The sequence below is a fragment of the Pinus tabuliformis genome, chromosome 9, assembly GCF_031772625.1.
Source record: "Pinus tabuliformis cultivar Carrire ecotype Pingquan chromosome 9, CPIR1, whole genome shotgun sequence".
Taxonomy (NCBI): Eukaryota; Viridiplantae; Streptophyta; class Pinopsida; order Pinales; family Pinaceae; genus Pinus; species Pinus tabuliformis.
In genome coordinates this window covers 203,920,981-203,946,158 of record NC_142307.1, presented here as the reverse complement: position 1 = coordinate 203,946,158, position 25,178 = coordinate 203,920,981, and positions in this window count along the sequence as shown.

Genomic DNA, 25,178 nt, shown 5'->3' with positions numbered 1-25,178 from the left:
ATTGAATTTTAGTTAGCGCTTGATTTTAAAATAGGTTTTTCTTTAAGTCACAGGGTAACGGAAGTGAAACTAGTGGTGTTTTTTGACGCAAAAGAAACTAATAAAAACCTAACTACATGCACATGCACTTGTTTTCATTTATTCGATGAAAAGCAATTTCTATAGGGTTCAGAGGAACTTCTAATAAAACAAATTTTTCTTTTCTTTTCGTTAATTCACGCTTCACACTCACAAAAGTTAACAAAGCGATGTATGCCTAAAAAGGTATGCAAATCTATCCTAATGCAACAAATATATGCTAATGCAAGATTCAAAACTACTCTAAAAACAAAAAATGAAAGTTGCTTGCTTATCAATCTTTATTTTTCCACTTAAAATGTCTAGATGGAATATGAGATGCTACCATTCATTTCGTCTAAACACTAAAAACAAGTTCTAAGACAAACATAAAGCTCTTTCATTCACTAAAAGGAAACCAAATGAAAACAAAGTTCAAGAAAGCAAAACTAAGTTTTTCAAAAAGTTTTCTTCAAAGCAACAACAAAAAAGTCTTTTCAAAAATGCTCTCAACAACACTGAAACTTGTGATTGAAGAATAGGCAACAAACACTTTCTCAAATTGACACCACACAATGGATGAAAACTCAACAAAAAGAGACATGTTTAAGGATGCTCTTAACAATCAAAAGTAGCAATGAAAGCTTTGGCAACAATAACCAAAAAAATCAAAAAGACAAATTTCAAGAAAGTATCAATCAACAACTTTCATGAAGCAAAGAAGCGGATGGTCACAAAAGCGGTTTTGTCAAGCAAACAAAAAGTCACCAAAAGCAAGATTTGACATGAAGATTGAGATCAATCTTCCTAACCTGATGAATCAGAGTAGCCAAGATTCCAAACAAGAAATCTTGCATGCTTGAACAAGAAACGATGACGCTTGCAATAACAAAAAACAAGACCAATACTCCTTATAATCAGAGAGAATTCGAAACAAGATGCTCACTGTAAAAACAACAAATGATACTGGAAAGTGACTGTTTAAGACTGACTCAAGCTATCAGGAAGACCTTCAGAGATAAAAAGATTAAAAAATCTTGAAAATTGCAAGATATACGCGACTGTACTGGTGTACAGAATGTGTGTATACGCTACTGCAACTAAGGAAACCTGTGTATACGCGGGTTCACTTAAAGAAACATGTGTATATACGCCTCTGTAACTAAGAAAAATAGCGTATATAAAAGGTTTCAAGAAAAATAAAAAAACAGACTGAAGAAACTGGCAAAACTTCAAATTCAAGAACAGACCAGACAGTAACAGCAAGCAGTCAAGGCAGCTGAGCCCTGATTGGCTTGAAAACACCCAAACTAGGAACAACAAGTATGTTGTCCCCAGTGGAGTCACCAATTCTGTTGGAGGGAAATGTTCCCCTAGGGCTTTTTGGGTTGAAACCCTAGCAGACTGAAAGTTATCTATTCAAAGAAACACACATTCACACAGCCATCATGCTATTATAAGCAAATTCTATTGTAAAGGGGACGTACCTTAGGTCCTACGTTTGAGAAGGCCCTTAGGGTCCAAACCCTTCTTGGAGTTCCCTTCTTCTCTTTTGTCCTGCAAAACAACCAATTCCAAAGAACACAACAGTATATGGACAAAACCTTATAAAGAAACCATCTTCATGTTATAAATAAAGGTAGTTAGTTATGAAATCCAAACAACCATTTACATATATATTCTAACATGAATATCATAAACATAAAGAAGATTCATATCAGGAGCTAAGACATGTGTTTCTTTTATTATAGACAAATAAAGTACATAAAAAGGAATAATTTCACCTGAGTCACCTTCAGCAGGCTCCAAGCCAAGCTTCCTTCCGGATCCGTTCCAGCCTCAAGCCTTTAACAAACTCCTTCCATGACTTACTCCATGATGTCATAAGTAGTGGATGAACATCAACACACAAGGAAACAAGGGTTTCCTGTACAAATGGGGGGAGTTCAGAAGGCACAAGGGACTTCAGACCTGGTCAAGGGAAAAATCTCAGCATAATAACCTTTCTCTCTCTTCTCTCCTCCCTTAGGCCTTCCCATTGAGGTCTTTTTATACCTCTCCCAAAGTAGTTTTTTAGTTGGGAGTCGGTTGGGAATAGCTGCAGCGCACTTTGACCATGGAGCAGGTGAGATGGTCCAGTTTTGACCAGTTCTGAGTAGTTTTTCATGGAGAACTTCTGGGAGATGATGTAATCAGCTGACCTTGTTCTTTTAGGGGATGGAACAACACTTTTAGGGATTTAGGAGCCCTCGGTTTATGGACATATTTGATTTGGGTTGCAGTGCCCAAAAATGTCTATAATAGTTTCCCCCTAAAGCATGAGGTCATTAATCTTTTGATGTCGGGTGAAATGCTTTATCATGAGGATCCGAAGTTTTTTCGAGCTGGAAGGCAACCTGTAATAAGATACAATACAATACATTATCTTCATAATATTTTCATGATCTAGCTGAGGCGGGCATTTCCCATGCTCATCTTTATAAATTCATTTTCATGTACATAAGACAGACAATCGTCTGTATGCAGACTGATGATTCTGGTAGAGCCATCATCCCTTAGATTGGATGATTATCTGTGCAGCAATGATGTACATTTAATGTATTTATTTTCCTAAATATATATCGCAGCCCGAATGGATGAAACTAGATCCGGGGTCTTCAATCTCATTCGATCTTCACTCAAAGTACAAGTCGATCCATGTGAGAGATGTTCTGGAGTCGAACATGGAAAGACATCGCCTGATTACCAGCCAGTGATGTAAGATGTTAACAGGCGCGAGAGGAATCACCGATAATGATGATGACCTTTAAGGTATGACAGTACAATTCACGTGGTGTGAAAAAGGGACTTGGTGTCGAACACCATGCAAAATCTTTCGGTCGAAGGCCATTGATGTAAACCTGTCGCCGGAAGTGAGAAACTTGCCATTGAGGCATGCTGTACTGAAAGGGTTGTTCCTAGATCGACTTCTTGGATAATGAGTTGATGTCGACAATAAGCGATCCGTCATAGGAGGGCCTTAATGAATCCCACATCCACGACACGGAATGGAGCAAATGATTTTAATGGAGGTGAAAGCGATCTGATGATATAAGGTTCAGGGTGGCGATCATGAAAGAATGGAGCGTAAATGTATTGCAATGGATGAGACACAGGTGAATTCTCTTGAACATATCGGCGACACTGACATGATGGATTGGTAGTGTTAACCCCAAATGTGGATGGTGTGATGGACCAATGGTGATATGACCAATGAATGGAACAACCCAACCCGACTTGGATGCGGAGTGAAAGTGTCATGTTCAAGAGCGACTTGCTACCAATGAAGTTTCTTCAAGTTTTCTTCCCAATTTTTCCCTAGTCATTGCTAACCAGTACCTCTTTATTTTTGTCAAGCTTGAGGGATAATATATACTTGTTCTATAATTTTCCCTTCGATCAAACCCATCACTATGTTTTAACGAGCCTAGCAATAGTGAAACTCGTTCTTGTCGGTATGGACAAGTTTGTCGCTATTCGGTTTTAACGAGTTTAACGACAAAGATAACTTGGTCCTTTTCAATTTTAGAGAGTTGAAAGGGACGTAATGAAAACTCCAACAATCCTTTTTCGTCATATAATCCCTTAAGTCTGAAAAAGTATAAAATAATACAAAAGGGATGAATTTTCGGTAATTTTAACGAGCCGAACAAAACAAGCACTCGATCTTTTTGTGTAATAATCCCTCAGGTCCAAAAAGATTAAAATCTAAAGGAGGGATAGCACTTCGGTCACTTTAACGAGCTGGAGAGGCCAATTACTCGGCAATATTTTCATATTTTACAAGTCAGATGAAAAGAGCTTAAAGGAGACTCGTTTTTCAAGGAACGAGTGATAAATTTGGGTAGCAGCTAATTCCAGGTAAAGTTTGGAATTTTCCAATCATGACAGTGTCACAAGGATGGCTAACAGGATCACTCTTCGCAGCTATTCCTCAAAAAGGGTAAACAATCAAATGGAGGTGAATGATAGGCCAATACAAAGTGGAGGTGATGATGAGAACACGACCAAGGCTTCAAAGGCTGATGATAATGCATTCACAATGGTTATTTACCGGAAATTGGTTCATTTTTTAATGAATGAGCTTAAACTCTAGGGAAACATTTGCTCATTGCTTACGTTTATTTTTTAGCGAGATTGAACTCCACATAAAAACTGCTCGATCTAGTCGTATAATAAGGATGTCTCATCGATAGGTTCAATTTTTTAAGGACCTTGCACCATTCGAAACTATGCTCCGGAGCCTCTCGCATGCAAGCTAGGAATGACCAACTATGCCTCTCTACTTAACTACCAAGATCACCACCAAGGTTAGGTAGGAAAATTTCTCCTTTACTTTGCCAGGGCCATGGTGGCCCCTGCTAAGATGAATGGTCGATTAGACCAATCACCTGACCTAGGTGGTTGAAGTCAGCGGAATCATAGAGCTAACGTTAGCTGGTCATTTCTCGCTTGCTTACAAGAGGTTTGCATGCCCCCAGGTATAGCAAAGTAGAGTTTCTGGGTTACCCCTCAATTTGCAGACAAAACATTTGTTTTATCGGGAAAGGCCTACCTTTTCCAGGTTACCCCTCAATTTGCAGACAAAACATTTGTTCTATCGGGAAAGACCTACCTTTTAATAGAGGTATCTTATTCCAGTCTAATCCCCTCTTCATATACGAACGGGTGTTGGACCAGTCATATATCCTTCGTCGAAACCTACCCTATACCTGAAGCTTTCCTGCCGAAGTAGACCAGGGTGCATGCCCCCTGGGTTTCAGTCATGTCCTCCCAAATCACTCGCGCTCATCAGGTGGACGGACTGGGGATTGATGAGACATTCCTTGCGTGAAAAGACCATTTAGGGATGGTATTTGACTATTAGCTATGTGTGAGCCAGGAAACGACAGCTGGTCTACGAGCTTGACCACTCTGCCTTCATGCGGAAAACACATTACTCTAAAGAGTGAGGAGACAATGGCTCCCATGCTATAAATATAGTCGCGCCCAAGGAGTAGATTATAATCCAGAGGTCCTTGGACTACCATTACGTTCACGTGAACGGTTTTCCTTCTCAACATTATGGGCACATTGGGAAGGATCCCTAACGGTCGACTGGTTCCTTTTTTGAAGCCTGTCAGATTTCTCATCTCAGGAAGAAGCGATGGTGAACCAAGCGCTTCCCAAGCAATTGAGGAAAGGATACTCACAGAAGCCCCTTCATTTATGATGGTACCAGCCATGACCATTTTTTATATTTGTACAATGATTCGAAATGGTACACTAGCCGGTAAACGGGGTCTACCTAGTAGATTCCAATCAAAGGAAACAACTAGGTTGCTTGGAGGTGGGACCGAATAAACAGCCAAATATGACTCTGACGAACTTCCTTCCTGCGGTAAAGGAACGGGTAGACTATCCCTATGTTCATCGGAGTCTGTGTTTACGAAGAGAATTTGAACGGTGTCGTTCTTGTTCTCTCCGGTGACTATATCATCTGAAGATGGACCTTCTGAAGGCAAGACCGGGTCAATTGCCGCCTCAAACTTTTGACTTTCATCTGGTGTGAATTCATATGGTTTATCTTCAATGATAGATGCTTTGACTGACCACAATGGCATGTCAGTCAGATTTTCAACTAGTGATGGACTTGGCAAGAGTTCTTATATCCAGGAGGAAGACGTAACGGTGAAACCGGACGGTCATCCAAAACTCTTTTAGCTTTGTCTAGGAAGGGACAATGGTGGATGGCGTGATCGCCTTCACACAGTTTACAAGGGAATTTACTTTTCCTTTTCTGTCCCGACATTTCTCTTTCACTAGTTGACGGTGTACTTTCAACATGATCATCAGAGGTTGTTGACACCAGATTGTGCAAACGAGGAGACCAGTCCCTTAAGATCCGAGGGATGCAAGGTCAATCTTGATGATAGTGATCTCCTTTGCAAATGACAAATGGAGATTTAGGTTTTGACAGTGCAGTGTGTGGATTTTCACTAGATGATGCCTGGTTGCCCCTTTTCGCCTTTGGCTCCTTCTTCTTCTTCTCTTTCTTCTTCTTCTCCTTCTTCTTCTTAGTTTGGGCCTTACCGGCTTCATCAAGCGAAGAGGGAGGAGAGGGAGAATCAGATGAAGTAGAAGGTTGGGGGGCAACTTTAGTGTCATCTAGTTGATGACTTGATTGTTCAGGAATCACGGTGTTCTGAACGACGGAGGTCGAGAAGAGCCATACAGGCAAGCCAATTGTCAATCCTAGAAGCGACAATGTGGCCATATGAGGTGCACCAACATCTCACCAAGAGGAGAAAGGACTAGGATTTCCCCCAAGGGGAACTCCTTGGTTGGTGGACTCCATTTTTCTCAACCTAAGACCAATGTAGGAAAGGTGGTGTTATTCCGATTAAAATAAATTTTAGACGCTTTGACACAACTTGTTTTTTCAATTTTTAAGAGTCGAGAAAAAACAAAAGATGACTCTAGTCGCCTTCGATTTTTAATGAGCTTGAAGTGACAAGTGCTCAGATGGACCTTTTCCTTTAAGGAGTCTGAAAAGGAACGAAAGAGACTACTTTGGAAATCTAGACAGAGGGATTACCAAACCAATCACAAAACTGCAAAATACTTTTTACGGTTCGGTAGTCATTCTTCCCGAATGTTGTGTTCAGTGCATTGCGATCGATAGGGCGGCAAACACGGCTTCCTATGGATAAAGGATATATCCTATTGTGGTCTCCGAATATATACTCAACGGTACGTGGGAGCACAAGTCCGTACTAGCACTTGTCATCTCAAAGTGGAGGAATCACCCAACCAGCAATGAAGGCAACAGTTACCAGCTTTACGACGCCGGAATACGTCTTTAGCCTAGACTTCTAAATGTTGTGCGTTAGGTTCCAAAGCGTTTTTAGATTCATTAAATTTATTTTACAGTTGATCTTGTTTAAGAAATTTGCCTTTCAGGTTCACTGCGTGATGTAGATATAAAATTCCTAAAATGCAATCTAAGATGATAAACAATTGTTTAATCTTCTTTTTGCAATGAAAATCCTAGCTACTAAAGAAAGAGAGATGATATTCTTTCAACATAGAGCAGAGAGCACACACTATATGCACTGTCCTAAATCAAACCAACAAACAGTCTAAATGAAAATTCACATGCATGTATTTGTTTTCAGCCTTCTTAATGTGTGAATGATAAAAAGAAAGCTAAGCGCAAATCTGAATTATTTTTCAAAGCGACATTACTAACAAGCTTCTTTTCAAGACAAAATGAAGACAATGACGACACTTTGTGATTTGGAATTGAAAACTTGCTTTCGACACTTGAAAAACTACTAATTCAAATCAAATACAAGAGTAACAGTGTAATCGACTATCAAGAACAATCGGATTCTCTTCTATGACTGAAAACGACACTTGTGACACTTCCAAATCAAGAAACGACAGTTCAATTACACTACTTCTTCGTAAAAGAGAACTAAAAATGGTTCACAATACATAAAAACATTTACAGTTCTTTGCACAATGGAGGCAGAATAATGGCAAGGAAGGGGTTTCCAACAGAGGTATACTGACTACAGACAGCAAAACTCCTTAATAGAGCTGAAAAGAGTGAAGAAAAACCAAAGTCTGGAGGCAAAATTAGCCTTTTCTGATCATCGCACCTGTTACACAGGGATTCCAGTATGCATCCCACCTACAACACACAGGAAGTGCAATGCATACTGATATCCTTGAAGAGAGGGTGCGATGGTACAGTGCGAGACTTTTGATCCAGTTCTTGATCACAGTTTGCAGCACAGTTCAGGGATTTAGGCCGAGCAAGTGATAATCAGTAAATAAATCACAGGGGTAGATCTAAGGAGGTTACTAGAGCCACCACAAGGGAAATTAGAGATTTTGTAAACCGATTGTTCAGTTCATAAACAAAACCCGGAGATAGACTGAAGCAGCATTGATCTACTTTGCACTTGCATAGAAAATGCAGTTCGAAGGCTAGCTGGCTTGACTTCAGGCTCCGTCTGTAAGTTTATAAAGCAAACAAATATAGACAAACAAACAATCTATTCTCTCCCCAGTGGAGTCACCATTTTTTTATCGGGAAATCTAGTGTCCATGCAGAGCTGCTAGTCCCACTAAGACTGGTAGCTATCTTAGAAACAAACAAACTAAAACTACTTTCATTTTCCTTTATGAGAAGTAGATAAGAGGGGAACAAAGGAGACCAACCTCTGTCTTGCGCTTGGTTCCTGCTTGATTCCTCTCTCTTCTGATAGATCTTTTCCACTCGCTTCCTCGTCTACCCAGCTTCAAAGAGCACCTGTGGAATCAAAGCAGCATAACACTATCCAAGAACAGAGATCTACTATCATAAACAATATAGGACCAGATATATATTGACCACACAAATGCATATATCATCAATCATACAAGAATTTGGAGGAAAACTTGAATAGCTTTATTAATATCAAGAATAGAAAAGAGGATTACAACCAATTGTTCTGACCCAGCGTCATCCTCTCAGCAAGAAAGCCCTTATTCACCTCATTAGGAGCTTAGATCACCCAACACTATGATGTTACACCAAGAAACCATCAGCACTTCCTTACAAGATACAAAATTCCAACCCCTGGATCTCTGGGATGAGGGATCCATATATAGATGTTTGCAAGGGGGGTGAGTCAGCTTCTGGGACCTGATTAGTGTCCTCTCTCTGATAGTTCTTGATTCCACTTGGAGATTGATGATCTCTTACTCATCCCTGGGCGAATGCAGAGAGGCAAGTGTCACAGGAGAAGTTTCTGGAAGATTCCATGATCATCCACCTCGCAAATTGACTCTGCCATTTGTCCACTCTCGCCCATCGCACCCCATAGAAGGGCTTTTTAGTATGCATCACACCTCCCGTGTGCATTTAGGTGGGATGCAGCGCACTTTGACCATGGAGCAGGTGAGATGGTCCAGTTTTGACCAGTTCTAAGTAGTTTTTCATGGAGAACTTCTGGGAGATGATGTAATCAGCTGACCTTGTTCTTTTAGGGGATGGAACAACACTTTTAGGGACTTAGGAGCCCTCGGTTTATGGACATATTTGATTGGGGTTGCAGTGCCCAAAAATGTATATAACAGGATGATGCAGAGGGTCCTGGGGCTAACGCAGGTTAGCAGGAGGCTGACTCAGAGGCCAGAAGGGTCAATGCTAAGCTTCAGTTGTACTGGAGAGGGTTTCGTGGGATAGGTTTTTTGAATACCTGTTTCCAAATATAGAGGTATTGCTGCCGTGTATTTTTCTCTGTAAAGTGAGCCGATTAGGCACCCAATTGTACTCAAGAAAATAATGCATAATAATAAACCCTTAGAATAGCTGCACCGTTTTTCCCATATTGGGTTTTTTCGCGGACGAGATTGTCCAAAAATAATGATGTCACTTGTGTGTTTACTATTTCTTTCAGTTGTTGATATGTAGATGGTTGAGACTGTATTGTGTTTTGGTGTAAGATAAAATGCACGGTGTATGGAGAATGAAGATACCCTCAAAGGTCTTCCCAGGACCTTTGGTAGACAGCAAGATTATATGCAACCGTCACAAAGTTACATGCATGTTCATAAACAATAACTAACTATCAAAGTAGGACAAATAGATTACCTCAAGCCTCTGTGTAGATTTTCTGGAGAGTGCAATGCAGTTAGGTGGAAGTCCCCTGAGCCGGCGCCAGATCAAGTCCTGCACATAGAAGAGACAAGCATAATCACAACATACAACTCTGCTAACTAATACCTGAATACATAAAAAATATCTAGTTACACATAACTAAGATACTCATGCTAAAAGGTATTGGACAAACAAATGAATGGATGATAGTACCAACCCCACGGAGTAGACAGTACAACTGTAGTTCTATATTAATGTCGGAAGAGTGATTACAACCATCTATTGCATCAGCCTTCCCTTACCCCTCCAGATTCTCTCTCTCTCTCTCTTCTTACCAACTTCTTATGATTTGAGACAATGCTCATCAATCAACTATGTTATCCTTTCAAATGATCTGACCTCTATCACCATAGCCCTAGCTTTGCTTATGTAACAATTGAGTTAGGGTTGCCCAGTTCCTCCATGAGTTCCTTAGGGTAAAAGTAATGAAGTTTCCATGCTTTCCAGCTCTTTCCCATTTGCCTCCTTCATTAGGATTAGAAATCCCCCAAATAGGTCACACTTGAGATGTTTCCTTGCTTTTCTTAAGTAGATCTAGGAGCAAATATCTAGATATTTATGAGTCAATTCTCTCCTTTGACCCTTAGAACTTCATTAGGGTCCACTAACGCTATTCCCAAACTAGCAACTAGAGCTAGTTGGGTCACTAACGCACCCTTAGGCTTGCAGAGAAGCTTTATAAAGCAGGTTGTCAATGCATAGCCAACGTTAGTGTGGAAACAAGGCATGTGATCTTGGTCTTTGCTTCAACTATCATGTCTTTCCCCTCTGAGCTGATGATGGGGTCAATTTGTTGTATAACATGTTTATTTTGATGTTTATATATTTAAATAAATTTTTGTAATTAACAAGTAGGAGAAATAAACCGGAAGAATACAAATAGAATTTCTAATGGATAGACTTAGAAATTTCAACAGAATTCTGTTACTGTAGCATTAATTCCAAAGAATGGCTTTGTTCACTCATAAACTACGGATACATTAAAATGATGCAAGGAATGTCCACATGAGTGTCTTTCAACCTATTAAGAAATAAATCTTAGTTACACTATATACTCAAGGAGCTCTTCCATTAAATTCAACTTGTATTGATCATATGGCTCTTTAACACTCAGGACATACTTCTAAATTGCCTCATAGAGACTACACGTACCTCAGGCATGGCCCTCATTCATGTAATCAAATATTTTGTTTTGAGGCTTTGTTCATCATTTAATCCCCTGTAATGTGCACATAATATCATAAGTGTCTTACTTCTTCTTAAGATAAGCCCTTTAAATCATCCTACACAATCATGGTCCTTGCTTCCTTGAGTCAACGATCTCTGTAGTTGACATTACTCCAGCGACACCAACCTTACTGTGCTCATTTACTTAGCTTGTCCAGCCTTGCTTATTACAACTACTTCCATGACCAATTTGGCACAAAATGTCTAAGAGATGTAGATTCATACGTTCTTTGGGTTCTTGCAAGACTCTGTTATGGAAAATAGCTAATTTGGCATTACTGCCAAATATGGAGGACTTCTCTCTCACGACGATATTTTCTTTGTCTTTTTTCCAATGGCCTATGGTCACTAAAGAACACAAAATTGTCACAAAGCCAATTCCTAAGCACACCTTCCAATGTATGTCAAAAGTTTGGGAGTCGACTCACTTTGTTTGCTTATGCACATGCATTTTCCTCAACCCCAACTTGCCTCAACCTCGACTTGCTTGTAGACCCAACTAAATCCATTTTCCACTTCTCTGGGCCTTTTTTGTTGATTCAATCAAATACACAGGAAAATATTTACAAAATAACCCCCTGGCTCAAACTTTGAGGCTCTACCACATCATCATCTTACATCATCTTTACATCATCAGGGCCACGTGGAACCTTCTATATGGTGACATGTGTCCCCTAAATTTGGCCCATTAGGCCACCCTAAAAAGCCGAATACTCCAACCATGTGTCTTCTGTACTACCACACCATGTTGACATCATTTTCCATGTTACTGCCAACTCATCATAGATCCAACCACATTCTTCCAATTGTTTTCCTATACCTAGGCCCACATTGGTTAGGAGGTCGGGAGTTGGGGATTTTTCTCCTGTTAAACTTTGTTGCATGTTCTGACCTCTAACTATTCTTGACCAGACCTGTCACTCAACTTGACCGACTATCGATTAATCCACATGCCCAAGTAGGAGTTTGTCCCATATAGGTTGGGGGTCGAGGGTCAGAACTTTTTTCTATTGCTAACTCTACTACGTGGCCCGACCTCTGACTAGGCTCGACTTTTGACTAGTCCTGACCTTGGTTAAAAATCTTACTAAGTCCTTAGAAATGAACTTTTCTATCTACAAACTTCAACTTCCTCTAAATTTTGAGCTAGTAGGTCTTTTCTAGACTTCACCATACCATTGGAAATCTCTTTCATAGAACTATCCAACTGTGCCATCTCCTCCAAAGCATGGGACTCCCAACTGATCTTGACACATCAAGCTCATCAATGCTAGCCTAGTTACCATCATATCTAGGTTATTGGACATTAATTCTAACTTTGCTAACATCATGCCAACACATCTTCTACAACCAACATACATGCTAGTCTGGTTGACATTAATTCCAACACTCTTGTTGTCACTAGAAATATGATAATGCCAAATTTTCTAGCACATCTCCTAGCATAACTATTGTCATCAATGCCAATACATTTTCTACCACCAACAATCCAAGAAATGGCAACTTTCCGATAATCTCCCCCTTTGGCATTGATGGAAACACCTCATCACTTCTCAACATTGATGGTCAATCCTCATGCTATTTCCACACATATCCTTGCATAATCCACCAATGACTTTATTTCCTCTACTTGGGCCATCACAAATTGCTCTCCAATAAGCTTCTCTCCCCCTTTGACACCAATGACAAAGGGCTACAAGTTGCTTCTTCTTCCCCTTGAAATCACTAACCATCAATGACAGAGGATTTGGCTATTGATGTGCATTCTACTCTTCATACTTCTTTTCAAGGGTTAATAGTTGTTGCTATTGTTGAGACTACACTTACTTCTCTTGAACACATTAACCATTTCTTCTCCCAATGATATCATACTACTCCAGATATGGATTGTTGGTTAAATAATACCAATTGAACCAAAAAGGACTATACAAATTGGATATTGTACCAGGAAAACTCTAATACTTCCTTTCAGAAAGAAATTAATATTTTCACAAAAGGTTGCTCCATACGAACCTCGAACACAAATTGACATGCTAATGCCAATTTAAAGCTAAGGGGTAGTAAAATCTTGTACCTATTGTGTTCCAAGAACACAATACTACTAGGAACAATCAAAATCACACCTTAAATGAAATTGGAGTATTTCACCCAAGATGCAAACCTTTCATTTCCTGTGCAATCTTTCTTCTTGAGGCTACCAATTGTTTCTTGCTACTGCTTCATAAATCATCTCCCCCTGAGCCAATTCTCTTTGATCTCTTATAGCTGCTTCCTTACATATGCATGGGGACAGATCCTGTGGACTTGACTTGTTTGAGAGCTTATTTTCATTCCTTACCTCTATTGTATCTCATCCTCTTCTTTGAAAACACATATTATTGTTGTGTAGTCCCCCTGAACTCATGTTGGTTGCATTCCTCCTTTCCTTTTCAAGGCTAATGAAAATAAACAAAACTATTCTTGTAATCACCAAGAGAGCACAACTATACCTTCAACAATCATATGCATATCTCTATATATTCTTTCTAGTTTCCTACATCTGACTTATCCGGCCTCCCTTGAGGCCATCTCTCCCTTACTGGAGAGAAAAAAGGTATCTACTCCCCCTAAGAATATCATCTTCCTTCTTCTTCCAAACCTTCAATGGTCGAGTCTTGATAAGAGAATTACTCTCTAGCTTATTCTTTGCCCATGTTTGGGCTTTCTCTTGGTTGTGCATGGTTGGAGGAATATTCTCCTTCAACTCCTCTTTCCTCACCTAAGTCCTCTTGTTGCCTTTTTTCCTTATAGATGGGTCTGCTATAGGAGCAGGAGGATCATTCTTCCTGGTTTTCTTATGATTTCTTCCTCCCCTTTTCCTATTTCTCTTTTGACATAGAGCACTGAAAACAAACTTGTACTCCTCTACTCCATTGTTTCTTCTTGTCTTCAAATCCCGAGCTTCTACATTTGCATGCATATATTGAGAAGAATGATTTTTCTTTCCATATCTATAGCGTGTTGCCACATGCCCAAATTTGCCACAATTGTAGTGTTTGATTTGGCTTAAAAATGTTAAAAAATTATATATTACAAAGTAATGGAACACATAAAATATTGCAGAAACACAAAAATAGAAAATGCATAAAACAAGAGATAGACATAGATATATATGGTTCACCCAATTTGGGCCATATCCATGGAGAAACAGCCAGTCCTTCCTTTTATATTATCCATCAAAATGAAGAGATACTACGTACAACAGATGCATTGTAATTTCCCCTTCACTCTCACACAATCCCCTTCCTCTTTGTTGCTCAGAATACATGTATATTCAGCTGCAATACAATTCCCTCATATATAGCAAGGGGTTTCCTTCTAGGGAAAAAAAACCCTAAATTAAACATAACTTCTACCATCAGATCACCTGCCTAATGAACGGCCCAGATTGACTACGATACAATATTTTACAAGGCAATTTTACATATATTTTTAGCTTCCGGGGCACTGCCCCTGAACCCCCGGTAGAGGGGGGGGCTCATAAAAATCATCCCCCCCTGCCCTGGACCCCCTTGGAAGCGAAAAAAACGGGCGGTGTTTCCACCCAATTATGAAGTGGGTTCTAATGCATTGATACCTCTAAACAAAGAAGATAATCAAGCTCCACACCCAACAATCTCCCACTTGGAGACTGATTATAACAACTCCACCGCTGCTTCATTTGCTAGAAAATGACTCCACTTTGGACCTGGTTGTTTCTCATCTTCACCATCATACTTGAAGAGAGATTGAAACCAAGAAAATATCATTTTCTCCCTGGTTATAATTTTTGTTAACATATCTACAAGATTCTGACTAGTGTGTATCTTTTCTAGCTTAAACTATCCAACTTCCAACACTGACCGTATGAAATGGTACTTGAGTAGTATATGTTTATTCTTCGAATGAAATTTTGAGTTCTTTGCAAGATGAATGGCACTCTGGCTTTCACTCTATAACCTACCCAACTCATGTTTCTTACCCAATTCATCCAAAAACATTTGTAAACCAAACCATTTCTTTACTAGCCTCTATAGTAGCAACATACTTTGTTTCCGTCGTTGAGACTTCAACAACACTCTGAAATTTTGAAACCCAACTGATAGTTGGTCCACCTATAGTAAACACATACCTTGTGGTGCTCCTCTTGTTATCTCTATCACCTACCATATCTACATCAACATATCCCTTTAGAGCATTGTTTGAACCACCAAAGCATAATTCTTGATATGTGGTACCTCTAAAATACCTGAGAATCCACTTCACTGCCATCCAATTTTCTTTTCCCGGATTGTTCATGTACCTACTTACAACTATGACTACATGTGCAATATTAGGCCTTGTGAAGACCATTGCACAAATTAAACTTCCAACTGCTGATGCATTTAGAACTTTAGACATATAATCCATCTCTTCCTAAGTCTTGGGATACATCTCCTTACTTAGTTTTAAATGGCTAGCCAAATGTGTAGTAATTGGTTTCGTGTTCTGCATATTAAATCTTTCTAACACCTTTTGTATGTACTTGTTGGTAACGGATCCCCTAAGGTCATGTTTTGGGGTTAAAAGCCCAAGTTTGGGGTTAAAGGCCCAATTTTTGTATAAAGAATGTAAAGTCTCCACATTTTGTGGTCGCGAAGCGCGAAGATGTAAAGAGTCATCAAAGGTTTCCATCCTTGGTTTAGGTAACTTGTGTTGGCTTTATGAGATCCACCCTTGGTCCATGGACCATGGGATTGTATAAAAAGGGAAGTCTTAGAAGAGTCTAAGGCAGTCTTTGGTTCATAGTTGATGTTGATGAATGTAAGGGGCCTAGGAGAGCTAAGAGAGAAGAGTCTTAGCATAGGAAAGAGGCTCTGCATCTGAGTGCGTAGAGGCCTAGGGTAGAAGTCCGCAGCTGAGTGCGTGACCCCTGTAGCTGTGTGCGCAGGGTAGTTAGAGTCTGTAAAGGAGATTTGAACATCAATAAAGAGAATTATTCTGGAAATACCTATGTATGAACTATTTTACTTCTTTTATGAATTCATGTGATTATGTTATGTGGAATTCTGGGTTTATGATTTAATGTTGTATTGATGCACGAATCTATGTGTTTTACTTTGTTATATGAAAGCAAGTAGGAATATCTATTTACGTGAAGATAATCATAATGCATGTTGAAGTTATCCACTACTTAAGCTAATCTGGGTAAATGCAGTAGTAAGAGTAATTACAGAGGCGCATAAGTGTCTGACTCGCCTATTTAGGGTATGCGAAGGATGATTGTAGACCTTCACAAAGGTCTTGAAGTCGAATAAGAGAAGTATATCGATAAGCCCTAAAAAGCTTATCGATCTATGCGAATGAAGGATTAGGGTATAAAATGACATCACTACCATATTAGGGTGCAGAAACTTGATTCCTACATCCCCCCATACTACTTCGAGTGAGACTTCAGTCTGCGCTTCGTGGATTGATGCCGAAAGGGCCAGTAGTGTATGGATTTGCTTGGCTAATTAAAGTTGAACCTGGGTTAGGGCCCATCAAGCCAACAGATGGTTCCATTGTCAGGATAGGGATCTGCATAAAAGAGATGTGTGATGTTGCATCACTGGAATCCAACTAAGAAGGAGAGCAAACATTGGTTGGTTAGAAATATCCACGAATTCACGGCACAAGAGAACAATAATCCGCGATTAATGAAAGAATAGTGGTTTGATAGATATTTGTACACAGAGATACATGAGATCTTCTTTTGTTCCTTCCCTTTCGAATTATACGAGTGGATTGTGAAATTGGCAAATGACGAAGGAAGGTGGAGGCTTGATGGTCCAATAGTCTGGACCCTGGAGTTAGTGCAGAGATTAGAAGCCTCTGAATATAATATCGCATGCACTGTCGATCATTGTCTCGATCGTATCATAGGATGGTTCATGACAGAGTTCACGGTCAATACCTCAATTAGTTACAGTGAAGCAGAGTGCCGCTTCTTCAAGCGGACGTGAGGTAAGTATTTAAAGTCTTTAAATACCTGGATTAAGATGCTCTTGTGTGAAAATCAGGTTATGCAGTTACCTTGATGCTTGGGGCTACGCAAAGTGGAAAGAACTTTAGGAACGAAGGGAAAACAAGCCCTGAATATAGCCCACTAATTGAACCTCCTCTGAGTGACGACGAGGATGCAGCATAGGCTTCTCTGCAGAGCATTGTTCAGTTGATAAAGCAAGGGTTCCCATGAATACCCCATCCACCCACACCACCTCCATCTTCACCTCCTCCACATACACCTTCGACTACACCATCGCCACCTCCGCCACTGTTAAGTATGGTGAACTCAATAAATCTACTTGTGTTCAAGGGCCTCAAAAATGAGGATCCAGACCAGTTTTGGTTCATCGCGAAGGCTGTATGGGAAGCTCAGGGTATCACGGATGATAAAATGAAGAAAACAACGTTGGTTAGTGCTTTGCAAGATCGTGCACTAATGTGGTACATTAAGTACTTCACTGATAACCCAACGTCCACATTGGCAGATATCCAAATAGTGTTGAATAAGGAATTCGTTAGACCTAAGTCTGAAGCGCAATCAATTATGTGATTCAAAGATATCATGATGAAGCCTGGTGAGACACCTTGGGATCTGGATCAAATATTGAAGTGTACAATCTATGAAGCTAACATGAATATGACATATGGGTAGCACCGTGAATAGTTTGTGTCTTTGCTCCTGCCTCATATAAGGGTTGTGCTATCACAGCAAAAGATTGGGACCCGAGCAGAAGCCCTAGAAATTGTGATGAGATTGCATGAGACATCGATGCAATATGCTAATTTGGGGGTTCAGTAGATTCATGCGCAGTTGCAAAACCTTTGCCTAGAAATGCATAATCTGGAGAAATATAGAACAACTTGACCAGAGGTGCGCGAAGAAGTTTGGTGCCTGAAGTGCAAAGGCCAGGGGCATGACAAAGATCATTGTCCAGTCTTCACAAATTATGTTGCAGCAGGGGGACCAATGCCTCTAAGACCGGAAGCTCCAGCAGGGCGAAGTATAGGGCCTGTGCTATGGTGTGTTATCTATTAGGTAGCTAGAAAACATGCGACAGACAATTTCCATTTGCTGCAGAAATTTGTATAGACACCGCAACAACTCTTCTACAACTTCTGTCAATCAGTGGGTCATGATGAGCACAATTGCCATAGTTACGAGTTAATGATGGATAGAACACCTGCATATAGGGTGCAGGTAGAAACCCGGCCTCCGAACCAAGGTGTTGGAGGAGCACGAGGTGAATATCAGGGGCGCGAATGAGGCCAAGTTGGAGGAGGACCTCGTAGAGGTCGGGGAAAGCTCATTTGTTACAACTGTGGAGGACCAGGACACTATGTGTGAGACTGCCCGAATCTAACATGTTTGTCATGCCACTATTTTACTCACTTTGACCATGCAATGGAAGATTGCTCGGTATTTCTAGCTAAGATACGTGAAAAGGGGCGTAGCCTCCACAGCCAAGTCATAACCTGCAGATGATGAGGGTTGAACCTCGCGAAGAGGATCCCAAGGTAAATATTGTTTTACGAAGTGGGATGACAACTGGAAAAGATAAAGGGAAGTAGCCTAAAGAAAGTGAGTGGGCCCACAAATCTCTAGAAAAGGAGGTTGAGATTGATCTAAATTGCACACGAGAAACATTTATGGAAGAAAAGAAAAGCTTCATTGAGGCCTCTACCTTACGAAGTTAGGATAAGCCAACTGAAGGGATGGGCCCTTCCATGCTTACTACTTTCTTGGAGACCTGTATGAAGCTACTATGCGATAGCAAGGCTGTGAAAGGACTATAGGAATTGATAAATAAATGTATCGAGAAAGAAAAATCTCCTGATGAACCACGCATGGTCAGGAAGATTGGTAAGCATAAGGCAAGAACGGGGCATGATATGAGGCTCACTGCAGATAAGAGACTATGAGATGGACCAAGTAATTCTGGATCTGGGGTCGGACATGAATGTTCTGCCTAAACAGACATGGGAAAGGATGGGGAGACCTGCGCTACAGTGGTCTCCAATTCAGTTAAGGATGGAAAATCAGTAGGAAATCATCCCCATGGGAAGATTGTATGGAGTGATAGTGGATATTGAGGGTGCGCATGCATTGGCTGACTTAGAAGTGATAAAGATTGTGGATGATAGAAATCCTTATCATATGCTCCTAGGGATCGATTGGGCCACTAACATGAATGGGGTAATCAATTTGAAGAAGTAGAACATGATATTTGAGAAGAAATCGCTCCACGTACTAGTGCCCTTGGACCCTGCAGAAGGACCGCAGTACACTGAATCAGTCCGCAATTACAAAAGCAATGATGATCTAGACTAGATTTATAAGATAACGACATGAGATCAAGATTGGGTGAACCCGATAGCAGATGGGTGCATTGCTTCGAGCTGTGAAATTTCCTACATCAGATTCAAATGAGGAGTTAGAACACTAGTAGAATCGATTGCATGAAGTGTCTGCACTGCACTCTAATATGATGACCAAGTCATTGCACTATGTATAATTGGAGGTAAGGAATCTGCCTTATTATGATGGTTTAACTGATGTCGATAACTTTTTGGATGCATTCAAAAGGGAAGTACCAGAGAAGCATCGCTTTCAGGCCTTGGATTGGGTGTTGAGCACTACACTTGTGAGATGGTGGGTTATGCACAAAGATAGTTTTGACGATTTGCACGTATACAGAAAGATGATGACATTGCAATTTGGCCACCCACAAGTGCGGCTAACAGAGAAATATGATGGAAGGAATGACCTGCACGATCACCTAGCCAAATGGACTAAGGTTTATGGAGTGAAGCCTCAGCCTAGATGGGTGCATTTGTTTTGTCATACTTTTGGGGTGATACCAATGAACTGGTACTTGGAGATGAAGCTCTACCATGGCACTGAAGAATGGGATGTTTTGCGATAGGGATCCTTGCTGACGTTTAGCTTTGAGGATGGGTTTAAGAGTATTAACGAGGCATTGCAGGAAGTTAAGGCAGCAATCTTTAGAGTACCACATGATCCCTTGGACTTGATTCAACCAGATTGGACCACCCAGATGAGCCATGCATTGGAGTACTACAATGTGACTATCGAAGAAGAGAATGAGAACCTGAGGAACATTAACATCCCAGAGACTGAAGGTCACCACAAAGTTGAAGGACCACAAATTGAAAATCCAGATATCACTGCGCCACTAAAAGCAAGACAAGTGAACATTGGGACATAGGCGGAGCTAAATTTTGCAAAGATTAGGGACTACTAGGATGACGCAATAGTAGATAAGGTTGTTGAATTACTCTGTGAATACCAGGACTTGTTCCCTATGAAGTTTTCAGACCTAAAGGGGATAATAGGAGACCTGGGGGTGATGAAAATTACGCTGAAACCGGAAGCGAAGCCGATCAAGCAAAGGCCTTACCCCCTCAATCTGAAGTATAAAGAAGGCATCCGCTTAGAGTTGGATAAAATGCTTGCGACAAGCATCATTGAACCAATAGAAGAGTCTGATTGGGTAAGCCCAATGGTAGTTCAGGATAATAAATAGAAGGATGAAATAAGGATATGCGTAGATCTCAGGAAGTTGAATGACGCCTACATACATGATCCCTTTCCAACTCCATTCACTCACGAGGTGCTGGATAATGTAGGAGGACAAGAGGCATATTTGTTCATGGATGGATTCTTGAGGTACCATCAGATCAAGATCGCACCAAAGGATAGAAGTAATATGACTTTCGCGACTGAATGGGGATGCTTTCAGCATACTGAGATGCCTTTTGGACTGAAGAACATTTCGGCGATCTCTTCATGGGTAGTCATTGCAGCATTTAAGGACTTCATCAACAAGTTTCTTGAAGTATATTTTGATGATTGGATGGTATTTGGGCTAGTGATGTAGCACATAGCTAGTCTACGCTTGATGTTGGATACATGTCGGAGGTGCCAGATTGCACTCAATTTGAAGAAATGCTTGTTTTGTGTCCCTTTTGGGATCTTGCTGGGTCCTGTGGTATGCAGACAAGGCTTGATAATAGACCCTGTGAAGATCGCAGTCATAATTAATTTGGAGGCACCAAGAAGTGTGAAACAGTTGCACACAATGTTGGGGCATATAGGATACTATAGAAAGTTCATCAAAAGCTATGCCCAGATTACCGCACCGATGGAGAAGCTTCTAAAGAAGGACGTTATGTTCTGTTGGAAGGAAGAGTGTCAGCAAAGCTTAGATGTGTTGAAGGAAAAGATGGTGACCGTGCCGATCCTAGTCTTCCCGGATTGGAAGAAGGAATTTCATGTGCATGTGGAAGCATCATGTATTGTGCTCGGGGCAGTATTGACACAGGCCAGTGAGGGAGAGTTGGATCACCCTATAGAGTTTGCATGTAGAAAATTGTCTAAAGTTGAGAAGAACTATCGAATGATAGAGTGCGAAGGACTGACTATGGTGTACATGCTTCAAAAGTTCAAACATTACTTATTGGGTGGACACTTCAAGATGTATACAGACCATTCTGCATTAAAGTACCTGGTGAACAAGCCTGTGTTGGGGGGCAAGATATGCATATAGTTGTTGTTGTTTCAAGAATATGAATTTGGAGTTATTGTGAAGCTAGGATGATAGAATGCTGGACCAGATCATTTGTCGCGCATTGAAACAAGAGAGGAGCCTACTAATTTGGAGGAAGGATTGCTTGGCGAGCAGCTCTTAGCAGTATGTGTTGCGGACAATCATTTCGCAAATATCATACACTTCCTGACGATGGGGGCGACTCCAGAAGGGTATACTAGTCAACAAAAGAAGGAGCTAGTGGTGCGCAGGGCAGAATTTTCTGTCATTACAGGACACTTATATAAAATGGGCTCAGATGAAATTCTACGACATTATGTACCTGACTTCGAATGAAAAAGCATCCTTGTTGAAGCTCATGGAGGATCCGCGGGAGGACATTATGCAGGAAAAGCTACAGCGCAAAAGCTTTTACGCGCTAGGCTATGGTGGCCAATGCTTCATAAGGACTCACAGGCTTATTGTAATGCATGTGATGCATGTCAGAGGACTGGTAGGCCATCACAGAGGGATGAGCTACCTTTGAATCCATATATGCCATTACAGTCGTTCGAAAAGTGGGCGATTGACTTTGTAGGACCAATTTAGCCTCCAGGAAAGAAGACGTGTCTGCGGTACATCATGACTGCGACTGAGTATTTGACCAGATGGGCAGAGGCACAACCTGTGAAGGACTGTACAGGGGAAGAAACAACAAATTTCATCTTTGAGTATGTACTGACTAGATTTGGTTGCCCGAATATTTTGATGAGCGATCGCAGTACACATTTTCTTAAGGAGACGATCAATGCGTTGACAGAGGAGTTCCAGGTTTATCATCATAAGAGTACGCCATATCAGCCGCAAGCTAATGGGACGTGGAAGAATTTAATAAGATATTGGAGAATGCATTAATGAAGGTCTGCAATGCACAAATGAATGACTAGGATGTGCACGAACCCGTGGTGCTATGGGCTTCCAGAACGACTTGCAAAATTTTGACTAGACAAATGCCTTTCATGCTGGTTTATGGTGTAGAGGTTGTGATGCCAACAGAGTACATTGTACCTAGTCTATGCATAGCGACATTTACAGGAATGATGGATTGTGGAGCCCTAGAAGAAAGGCTCGCGCATCTGAAAGAGCTCGATGAGGATCAATTTTTGGCTGGATTCCATCAGCAAGTTCAAAAGGAGTGTGAAAAGGCATGGCATGATCGGCACATTAAATTGTGAACCTTCAAGGTAAATGATTTAGTGTTATTATATGATGGCAAGTTTGATAAATTTCCAGGAAAATTTCGGATGCATTGGCTAGGGCCCTATGTCATCAAGAAGATTACCGATGGTGGAGCAGTTTAGTTGGTGAAGTTGAATGGAGAACCATTTCTAGGGAAGGTGAATGGAAGCCGATTGAAGCCATACACCGGGGATCCGGCTAGATGACTACATGGTGGAAGCATAGTCTTAGCACTCCAGACAGCTAAAATGAGGCGCGGGACTATAAACTACACTACCTGGGTTGTAGAGCTGCGTGACTGGGGAACTACGCAGAAGGGAGGAATGTCACAATATTGGCAGAAGTGCGAAGGGAGTTGCGCTATAGGAGGAGAGACCCCGCAAGGTAGCCAGAAAGTGGCTATTATGGTCACTATTCGTGAGTTGACAATGTGAAAATGACTAAGTGGAGAGGGGGGGCATCATTTAAGTCATAATTTAAGAGCGAGATCTATGAAAATCTGTCACCAATCTAACATTTATGAGCAAATTTTGTGGGGAACAGTCTGATACAAATTCAAATTTTCCTATAAATTACAAATGGCCACCCAACAAAAACATTTTTCATTCTGAGAATTGAGGTGTTGAGCTATCAAGCGCGCATGAACCTTGACTATTTTGAGGCTTTGGTGGCAAGTTTAGTATTTGACAAGTTACCTAAAGTAACCCAGGAGCTTCTTACTGGATTCATTTCGACACCCGTGGAAACTACAAGTGCTGGAGGATCGATGGCCTCTGAGGGAGCTGCCCCAGAGGTTTTGAGTGTGGAAATGCCTGCAGAAGTGCCAAAATCACAGAGGTCACCTAGGCCGAGGCCTACACTGCCCAAAGAGGGTCCCAAGACAAAGAAGGATAAGAAGAAAGCAACACAGCCGATGTGTGAGTCGCCAAGAAAGCACCAGAAGGGAAAGCCCAACACACAAGAGAAAGGCAAGGTGGTAGATTTAGAATCTGAGGAGGGCGCCGAAGATGCAGATATGGACACAGAGGACATTGACATAGAGGGTGTAGACCCTATCTCAAAGATACCCGAGTACATTTCTCCATGCCACGGTAAGGTGAAGGTCCTGAAGGACCCATATGCGAGGAAATTTCTTCTAAATACCCTGTTGCTACTAGACCAAAGCATCTTTGAAGGGCTGCACTTAACGTGCATTCATGCTCTTAAGTTGGAGGATTGAGACTTGGTGGACAGAGCGATTCCCCCACATGGTGACTGATACCTTTATGACCCATGTGTTTTATAAGGATTTTTGTGTCACTACATTGGAGCCGTGGTGTTGGATAAAGGGGGTGGACAAGGCAGGACTGTTAAACCTACTATGGGTGTCGCATTACCACTACGCACCCATAACCCTGATGGTGATCAAGTAGTTTCTATGCCTAGTGCACAATGGGTGCCTGTGGCTAGGAGAAATGATACCCATCACAGATATATTGATCCATAGGGTCACATTGTTACCACATTCACGGTTGAATCCATCCATGGAATTTGGCCAAAAGACAAACGAATGTGACCTCGCCGTCAGAAAGAGGGACAAATTCAAGCTCACTAAGAAACCGTGCAGATACTCAATTTCCAACATAACCAACCCCACGGTTAAGGTCACCACCAAGATTTTGGCTGGAAAAATAAGGAGGAAGTGTCGTACAGATGAAGTACCAGCACCTGTCGTGTCGTTAGCGGCCTAGTGTGCGGAGGGAGTACAATTTAATTGGGCGCGCTACCTCTGCGGTGAGTTCCTCGTGAACTATAGAGAAGCACAAGATGAGAGTAAGACCTTCCATTACACCTGGCTCTTACTCTCAATTGTGCTAGTAGCATGGGAATTACCAGAGGATAGCCAGTTTCCTCTAGTCACATCAGATCTACCAGAAGTAGCGAAGTTCGCTTCGCTCTAAGCCACCAAGGATGCCACAAGGGTCACAGACGCGAAAATATTTTGGGTGTTGATGGAGGCAAGCATCCACACTGCGATAAACCACAAGCCAAGCCTATCCCCAACTATCTTTAAGAAGTTTTCAGGATATGTGGAGTTCAAAGTGAACTTCCACTATGTCTCCATCTAGGTGCGGAAGGACCCGAACAAAAATGGTATGATCTTCCATACCTGGCAACAGACGATGCAATCACAGTGGTCCTAGAGAGTTGGCCATCAGAGCAGCGCACAGCTTCAGACTTGTCAATTGGGTCTAGTAAGTCCATCGCGAAGCAGAAGAAGGAAGAGGTCAGGCTGAAGATGCAACAGTTGGTAGACAGAAGGAAAAAGGAGGCCAAACAAAAAGCTAAAG